Source organism: Cebus imitator, unplaced genomic scaffold (genome assembly GCF_001604975.1).
Source record: "Cebus imitator isolate Cc_AM_T3 unplaced genomic scaffold, Cebus_imitator-1.0 Scaffold306, whole genome shotgun sequence".
In the NCBI taxonomy this organism is placed as follows: domain Eukaryota; kingdom Metazoa; phylum Chordata; class Mammalia; order Primates; family Cebidae; genus Cebus; species Cebus imitator.
In genome coordinates, this window is record NW_016107621.1 from 2618854 (window position 1) to 2628564 (window position 9711).

At 47.6% G+C, this 9711-nt stretch overlaps 1 protein-coding gene across 1 annotated transcript in view; it reads right to left on the minus strand.

Annotated features, from left to right (window-relative positions):
• Positions 1–9711, minus strand: part of SAMD4B (sterile alpha motif domain containing 4B) — a 46326-nt gene that overhangs the window by 17617 nt on the left and 18998 nt on the right. The gene's annotated exons all lie outside the window — the stretch shown is intronic.

A 9711-nucleotide genomic window follows, 5' to 3' on the forward strand; every position in this document is an offset into this window, starting at 1 on the left:
TGATCCACCTGCCTCGGCCTCCCACAGTGCTGGGATTACAGGCTTGAGCCACCGCGCCCGGCCTTTTTCCTATTTTTTTTAAAGAGACAGGGTCTCGCTATGTTGCCCAGTCTGCAGTGCAATGGCTATTCACAAGTGCAATTCCACTATTGATCAGCATGGGAATTTTGACCTGTTCCATTTTCAAACTGGGCCAGTTCACCCCTCCTTAGGAAACCTGGTGGTCCCTCACTCCTGGGAGGTCACCATATTGGTGCCACACTTAGTGCAGACACCCAATCAGCATAGCACATCACAGCCCAGCACTCCAGGACTCAGGCAATTCTCTTGCGTCAGCCTCCCAAGCACCTAGTACTACAAGCATACAGCACTGCACCCAGTGTAATTTTTCTTGGTTCTATAACTCCTGATCTCAATAACCTGCAGTGCCTTCCAATAAGCCAATCTTGCTACTCTGAAATCTGAACTCCTCCTGTCCCCAGATCTGCTCTCATGCTTTATCTCCATGACCCTTTACTCCATTCTTCATGGCCTCTATGCTATTTCACCTGTCAAAAAGCAGTCTCCTTCCTGAATGGAGAAGGCAGTGGTATATGGTAGTTAAAATTTTGGGCTCTGGAATCAGATGCTCTAGACACTCAAGCTTATTAGCTGGATCTTAATAAGCCACTTTGAACCTCACTGACACTAAATTATCTGTAAAATTTTGGCGATAATTACAGTACCCAATTCACAGTGTTGCTGTGAGATTCAATGAGCTAGCAAAGAATGGAAAGTGGTTTGGCATTTAGGACATAGTAAATGCTTGCTATTGTTCTCTCTCTGCTTCTAGATTCTCCCCTTCCAATCCATTCCATACATCTAGATGCATTTATCTTCCTAAATCACAACAGGATGTCATGTTCCTGACCAGGAGTTTACAATGGCAATCAGCAAGCACCAACAGATTCAAGTCCAAGAACTCCTAGCCTAACATCACCTTCATTTCCAGGGCACTCTCCATCTCCCATTCCTCCAGATGAAGACTCAGCTCAGGGTATCTCCCATCTTCCCTGGGGTTCTCTCCACAGTATATATTTATCCAAGTTCCACACTTTGCCGAGATTCAAGGTTTTGGCCGCAACAACCTCCTTCCTCCTACACAGATTCTCTTTGGTAGGTGGCCTAACTTACTGCCCTCCTCCAGGAAACATCCCCTGGCTGTTCCATGCCATGGTCATCTTGACCTCTCCTTTCTATCCTACTGTGTGAGGACCTGAGTCTGCCCTGTGGAGATAAGTCAGGTTTCCCCTTTCAACCCAGAAGGGAGGTCCCTAAGAATATGGCCCCAGGCTGGCCACATCAAGGAAGGCTTGGGGAGGAACTGTTACAAGTCTGACTCTCCACATCAAAAACCTTGTTAGCGCTGGGTGTGGTGGCTCACGCCTGTAATCCCAGCACTTTGGGAAGCTGAGGCAGGTGTTCAAGGCCGGCCTGGCTGACATGGTGAAAGCCTGGCTTTACTAAAAATACAAAAGTTAGCCAGACACGGTGGTGGATGCCTGTAATTCCAGCTACCTAGGAGGCTGAGGTGGGAGAATCGCTTGAACCCAGGAGCTGGAAGTTGCAGTGAGCCGAGATCATGCCATTGCACTTCAGCCTGGGTGACAAAGTGAGGCGCTGTCTTTAAAAAAAAAAAAAAAAAAAAAAAAAAAAAAAAAAAAAAAAAAGATAAAACCTTGTTAGCTAAACGGGGTGGAAGATGGAGATAATGCTGACAGGACAGGGAGAGGGATAAAGAATAGCAATACTTGAGAAAAGAGACAAATGTTTAGGGCTGAGGCCAACTATGCTCTCACCCATGGGCAACTGAGCTCACACCTGTAGCCAAGGTAACGATTTACAAATATCTCACAATAATGGAGTTCTGAGAGGTGTGCTAATCGTGAGGTCTTGGAAATAGGCAAAGGACCTGGCTCTAACCAGACAGAACTAGGACCCCAAAGGAGTGGGTGATGAAAAGAACAGGCAGAGATATGGCATATGTCCCCTAACTACCACTTACTGGCCATGTGACTTTGGGCAAGTGTGATCACTTCACTGAGCTCTATTTTCTCTATCCGTAAAGTGAAGCCCAGAATCATTCCTACCTGGCATGGCTGCTATGAATTATGTAAGGCCATAGCATAGAATAGGTCCTTAGTAAACACTAGCTGCTTTTGCTAGTATCATGGTTATCATCTCACTATGTCTCCCTCCTTTCAAATACACACAGAGATTCTAAAGATACAAGCCAATCTCCTGGCCCAGGAAACCAAGAGGCTGGGAATAAACACCTATAAGGAAAGTCTTGGAAACCTAGATGTCTGAGGATCTTTCAACCCAAGTTTCTTAGACCTTTAAGAGTCCAATGACATCTAGCATGCTTCAGGATTGGCTTAAAAAAGAAAGTTCTGGCCAGGCTCGGTGGCTCACGCCTGTAATCCCAGCACTCTGGGAGGCTGAGATGGGTGGATTATGAGGTCAGGAGATCGAGACCATCCTGGCTAACATGGCTAACCTTGTCTCTACTAAAAATACAAAAAATTAGCCAGGTATGGTAGCATGTGCCTGTAGTCGCAGCTGCTTGGGAGGCTGAGGCAGGAGAATCACTTGAACCTGGGAGGCCGAGGTTGCGGTGAGCTGAGGTCATGTCACTGTACTCCAGCCTGGGTGACAGAGTGAGGTTCCATCTCAAAGAAAAAAAAGTTTCATGGACCTCCGGTCTCCTCTACCCACACTGAAGGATGGACACCTGGCCTTGCATCAAAAACTCAAGAAGTGCCCTTTCTGTAGCCCTATTTCTCTGAATGATCTGCTTAGAACTCTGTGGCCTACAATTCACTCCTAATTCTGCTTAAATCTGTAGCCCTAGGAAAATGAATCTCACACAATTCCTAACTTCTGGCTATAAAGACTCTGGATTTTCTTGGCCTGGGGCTCTCTGCTCTAAGCTTCCTAGAGAGAATACCTGTTAGTTTTTGTTTTTTTGAGATGGAGTCTCGCTCTGTTGCCCAGGCTGGAGTGCAGTGGCTAGATCTCAGCTCACTGCAACCTCTGCCTCCTGGGTTCAAATGATTCTGCCTTGGCCTCCCGAGTAGCTGGGATTACAAGCATGCACTACCACGCCCAGCTATTTATTTTTGACGCAGTCTCACTCTGTTGCCCAGGCTGGAGTGCAGTGGCATGTGGCATGATCTTGGCTCACTGCAACCTCCACCTCTGGGGTTCAAGGATTCTCCTGCCTCAGCCTCCCAAGTAGCTGGGATTACAGGCACACACCCCGATACCTGGCTGATTTGTATATTTTTAGAGGAAGGGGGTGTATCATCACGTTGGCCAGGCTGATCTGGAACTCCGAACCTCAGGTGATCTGCCCACCTAGGCCTCCTAAAATGCTGGGTAACACTGCGTCCTGCCTGCTACTTTTTTTTTGCTATTTTGGCCAAGCTGGTCTTGAATTCCTGATCTCAAGTTATTTGCCCACCTCGACCTCCCAAAGTGCTAGGATTACAGGCATGATCCATCATGCCCAGCAAAGAAAACACCTGTTAAATCTATTCATTCAAAGTCATCAACTCATACTATGTCCACAGCATTGCTTACAATTAATAGTAGAACCAATACCATTACTGCTGCTGCTACTACTATTATTGACAATAGCAATAACGTATGGCACTTTTTTTTTTTTTTTTGAGATGGAGACTTTGTCACCAGGCTGGAGTGCAGTGGTGTGATCTCAGCTCATTGCAACCTCCACCTCCTGGGTTCTAGCAATTCCCTTGACTCAGCCTCCCAGGTAGCTGGCACTATAGGTGCACGCCACCAAGCCCAGCTAGTTTTTTGTATTTTAGTAGAGATGGTGTTTCACCATGCTCTACAGGATGGTCTCGATCTTCTGATCTCAGGATCTGCGGCCTCATCCTCCCAAAGTGCTGGGATTACAGGCACGAGCCACCCCATCTGGCTGGCACTTTCATTCAGAATGGATACTGTTTATTGAGCATTTACTATGTGCCATACACTAAACTAAGAATATGATTGTTTTTCATCCCTGTTTCAAACCTGTTTTAGCATGCACATCTTACAGATAAGAAAACAGATTTGGGAAGGTGACAGAGCCAGTAAGCAACACAGCTGAGATCCGAACCCAGGCTCTGTGGGCCTCCAGAATTAAGAGGAACTTTTTTTTTTTTTTTTTTGAGACGGAGTCTTATTCTGTCACCCAGGCTGGAGTGCAGTGGTGCGATCTTGGCTCACTGCAACCTCCGCCTCCTGGGTTCAAGCAATTCTCCTGCCTCAGCCTCCCGAGTAGCTGGGACTACAGGCACGCGCCAGCACGCCCAGCTAATTTTTGTAATTTTTTAGTAGAGACGGGGTTTCATCATGTTGGCCAGGATGGTCTCAATCTCTTGACCTCGTGATCCGCCTGCCTCGGCCTTCCAAAGTGCTGGGATTACAGGCATGAGCCACCGCGCCTGGCCAATTTGTGTATTCTTAGTAGAGACAGGGTTTCGCCATGTTGGCCAGGCTGGTCTCAAACTCCTGACCTCAGGTGATCCAACCGCCTCGGCCTCCCAAAGTGCTGGGATTAGAGGTGTGAGCCACGGTGCCCGGCCAGGAGAAACTTTTTACCCACAACCTTTTATGTCACCAATGCCAAGTCTCTCTTCTTCCCCAGCTTTCCAAATCCCCTTCAGTATCTGCCACTCAAAGCTAGGAAACCTCATTCCCCTTGTCTGTCTTCACGTGAACCAGTTGCCAAGATTATGAAGCTGGTCTTTCAGGCCATTTCCATATCGAAAGATTGTTTTCCAAGGCAGATCTGGCCTTCCTGAAGTCTTTTGTCTTTTCTGCTTTCCTATCTCCACCTGGCACTCGATCAAACGGTAAGAACTCTGTGGTACCCTCTTTTCATAACTTAGTCCTAGAGTTTTCAGTTCTTGATGAGAAAGAAGATAGATAGTGATTCCCATTAGGCACAGAAAGTCAAGAATGAAAATAAAAATAAAGAAGTTGAGGATATGCATCCCAGTCAAAAAAACAGTTGCCTGGGTAGTATGCTTCCTCCTGTGTAAAGCAAGGATTACAAAAAGCTGCTGAGAAGATGTAGGGAGATGATGCATGTAAAGCATCTGAGAGTGCACCCATAGTAAGCATTCCGTCTGTGGCTCAATGATGGGTGTTTTCCTCTCTTCTCCAGTAGAGTCCAGTCGGCCTGCCCCTCCAGCCCTACCCTGACATTTTCAATCGCTGTTGTTTAGGCCTTGCAGGGTAGCCAGAGGCATCTGGGACAGAGAGAAGCCTTGTCTAGTCCCTCCCCCACTCCAGAGTACTGCCAGGACCCCAGGGCTAAGGGGACACAGCTTCTCCTCTGGTACTGCCAGGGTACATGACAGAACAGCCCCAAGGGTTGGGCTCAATACAAGACCTTGTTCTGCTGCCGAGAAAGGGGAGAGTGGTTTTGGACGAATGGAGGCTGACTCCGGGGAAATGTGTATTCATGTGTCTGTGTGGTGGTGGTGGGGAGGGCAGGCCTTCCATGACTGAGAAGCATCAGTGAGTACTGGAACTGGTCCAAGGAATTTGTGCAGCCTCAGGTCCCTTGGGGTGAGCCCAGCTGGGGCTAGAAATGACGGGTGGGGATGGAACTTCTAGTTTCCTGCCCAGATCAGAAAAGTCTGGCCCAGAGTGGAGGCACAGCAGAGGCCCAACGAATACCTGCACAATTGAACCCAGATGGTCTCCTGGAAGGTAGTGGTGTCTGTGCGTTATCACGTTACCTCTAGGATCCCCTAAACTCAGGTCACTCTGTCTCAGGTCCTAGCAGAGTATACTGAGTCAGAGCATAAGTTCAACAGGCAAATTTGCTGGGTTCAAAATCTAGCTCTGCCTCCATGATCTAACTCAATGTAATTATGGGCCAGTCCTTTAACCTCTCTGATCTGTGGTCTCCTCTTCTGTGCAATGGGGACTGTAAAGCCTCTACCTCACAGGGTTGTTGTAAAGAATCAATGAGACAATCATGAAAAGTGCCTGGCATGTGGTAAGTGCTCAGTACATTTATTGTTGTTGCTCCTGGATAAAATCTAGAGCCCATGCTGTTTCAGGGCTGGTGGGAACAGTTCATGTACAAGAGCACATCTGGGCCTTCCCCTTAAGATTCCCAACAGGGGTGGGGAATTTCACACAGTTATTTACCAAAAACAGACACATCTCTGGTTCCCTGGAGCTAGATGCACAACAAGCAATGATGAAATTCTGGAGGTGGGCGGATGGGGGAAGGGGCTGGGGAATGCTATGAGACCAATAGCTGCTTCTCACCAAGCTGCAAACCTGGACTCTGCAAACATGGAGAGCTGAGGAAGATGGTGTGTATAAAAATGTCCTCCTTGGCTATAGCAGCAGCAGGGGAGAGCTGGCCAGGTGACCAGAGCTAAGTAGGTCATGACCCTAGGTCCTGGCAAATCAAAGGAACCAAACAAGACTTCCATAAGAGCAAACCCATTTTAATGTAATGGGCTGGTGCAACAATTGTAGTAGCCTCAGGCACCAGTCGGAGGGGCTAGGGTTTGGCTCCAAGTATGACCTTCTCTGCCTCACCCCAGCTCACACTGACACGGGGGAGGGCCAGGGGGATCACATTTTTGTTTGATGAACTGTCAAGCAGAGCCTGAAATTGGAGGGTGGAGGCCAGGGCTGAGCTCTGGTGACTCACTTGCCATTGCTCCCTCCTGACCTCAGTTTCCCCACCCAGATTCAATTAGCCAGAGAGGGAGGAGTTTAAACCTGCTAGATATGGGGACTGACTCAGAGGATAGGAGGTGGGAAGAAAATGCAGGAAATGTCTCCCAGGAAGCTACAGGACCATGGAGTGAAGGGGAATTCAGCTTCCCTGACCCTAGTCTCCTCCTCCCTTCCATGGGAACAGCCTTCCAGTCCGAATTAGCATCAGGGAAAAGGAGAGGGGCAGGGTTATTGTTCTAGCTCCAAAGAGGCAGGGAAGACAGTACCTGGAGAACAAAAAGGGATTACAACAAGGGGCAACCTGGGACCTCTCCTTCCTTGTTCCAGAAACCCCTGTAATATTGCTTTTCTGGTCCTAGGTGTTGCCTCAGGTCCTGCTTCCGTGAAACTGATGCTGGCTGTCTGGGCTGGAGGACTTCCCTACACTTTCCCAGCTGCCCGAGAGGAAGCGATAACCTAGGCCAGGCTTTCCGCAGCTACAAGCCCCAACTCCCCACTTCTAATAGGTCACAAAACAGTATCCTCACCACCTTCCTAGGCCTACCCAGAATCAGCGTCAGCATCAGGACAAGTGGTTCTCCACTGGGTGCACACAAGAGTCAACCAGGGAGCTTTAATCTCCAGGGAAGGACCTGGGCATCACACTATTTTTAGAAAGGCCCTGAGGGATTCTAACACAAAGCTAGGGACATACTCACCTAGGTAAATTTCTCTGTGCTACCTGACCTATCTGAGTAGGAAGGAGGCAGTTGGGCAGCTCTGACCCAAACCCACATCCAAGGTCTCCCTGGAGAACTGGAGGAAGTAGTAAGGTTAGCTGGGTGGGACATGGAGAGACAACCCAGATAAAGCTGGGGATTTGCCTCACTGTTCAGCTCTCCAGGTTTGAAGAGACCCAAAAGCTGGGAAAAAAAAAAAAAAAAAAAAAGGGGCTTGGAGACAGGCAACTCCTAACCGGGGACTAGTGAACCAACTGAACTCAAGATTTGGTTTGTTGAGTAGGTACGCATCTTTCTGGGGAGGGTAGGGAAGAAGGGAAGATTTTCTGAGTGGTCTATCCCGATAAATATTAAGAATGCTTGTTCCAGAATAATGTGTTGGGTTCTCCCAAAAGAAAGTAGTATCCTTAGCCGGGCGCGGTGGCTCAAGCCTGTAATCCCAGCACTTTGGGAGGCCGAGGCGGGTGGATCACAAGGTCAAGAGATCGAGACCATCCTGGTCAACATGGTGAAACCCCGTCTCTACTAAAACTACAAAAAATTAGCTGGGCATGGTGGCACATGCCTGTAATCCCAGCTACATAGGAGGCTGAGGCAGGAGAATTGCCTGAACCCAGGAGGCAGAGGTTGCGGTGAGCCGAGATCGCGCCATTGCACTCCAGCCTGGGTAACAAGAGCGAAACTCCGTCTCAAAAAAAAAAAAAAAAAAAAAAAAAAAAAAAAGATAAAAAAAAAAAAAAAAAAAAAAAAAAAAAGAAAGTAGTATCCTTGGCTGTGGCTTTGTCTTCTTTGGCACATTATTTCAGAGCCCAAGAGGTACCTGGAAAGTACCAGGACAACCCCCTCACTGTCCAAATAGGGATCCTGAGGCCCGAAAGGGTCAGGCAGGACTGACCCAGGTCACAAGAGGTGTTAGTGGAGAGCTGTAATCTACAACTCTTGGGTGTCTCATGTCTCAGGACAAATGAATCCGCCAGCAGGGCATCGCCTCTCATACTGCCTGGTTAGCAGAAGAACCTGGGTATTCGTTCCCAGGCCCATCCTCTCAGGATTCAGATCTTAGTAGGTCTCTGGGGGGCAGAAATCTGGATTGCAACAATCACCTATCCCCAGTGATTCTGATGATGATGCAAAGTTTGAGAAACACCAGGGAATGGGAAGGCCATGATGACCAAAGAAGAAACAAGAGTATGAACAGTTCCTTCTTTGAGGCAGGTCTTCAGGCCCAGAAAGGAGCACGTTCCTTTACAAATAAGGTAGATGGGGTTCTACTTGAGGGTGGGAATGAGATAGGAGGCACCTGACTCCTTAGTCTTAGAGCCTTTAGGTCTACTAGATAGCAGGCATTCAAGACCCTACCAGAATTTACCTCTGTGATCACTTTTCTTTCAAGTCATGCTTTGCTCCAGTCCTGGCAGCCTTCCTGCTGACTCTGGAACACACCATGGCCCTCCCTCATTCTAAGTTTTCCTTACCTCTTCACCCATTTAAGTACCAGCTTATTATAGTCTCACCATCTGACACTGGGTTGTGGATAAAAACCTTGATTCATATATTCATTCATCATTCAATTCATTTCACAGCACTTCTTAACCTTGGCTAGGCATTACCTCCAATATCCCACTGCAAACCATCTGGGATTGGGCCTGAGGTTATTTGTATAAAAAGCAGCATGTCTTTCAAGGACAATGTGGTGAGAACAAATATTTTAATTGCATATACCTCTAAACTAGTGGTTCTGCAGAATCCGAGGAATTCATCCTAGAGATGTTTAAAGTGTACTCATTACATCACTATTTGTAAGAGCAACACCACATGTACCATATGGAAGAGTCTATTGGTCAAGGGCGCTAAAGAGCTTTGAAGTCAAACCTGAACTCTACTGCTAACCAATTGTGTGACCCATGGCAAGTCACTTAATATCTCCAGACCTCAGTATCCTCATTTGTAAAATGGGGAAGTAACAGGGCATACCCTATAGAATTGTTGTGAGGTGTAAATGAATACTTAGCAACGAGATATAGAAATATGTGCTGAATATGGAATGATCTTCAAATCATATTGTTAAGTGGTTAATATTCATGTTTGGCCACATATATTAAGACAATTAAGGCCGGGCGTGGTGGCTCAAGCCTGTAATCCCAGCACTTTGGGAGGCCGAGGCGGGTGGATCACGAGGTCAAGAGATCGAGACCATCCTGGTCAACATGGTGAAACCCCGTCTCTA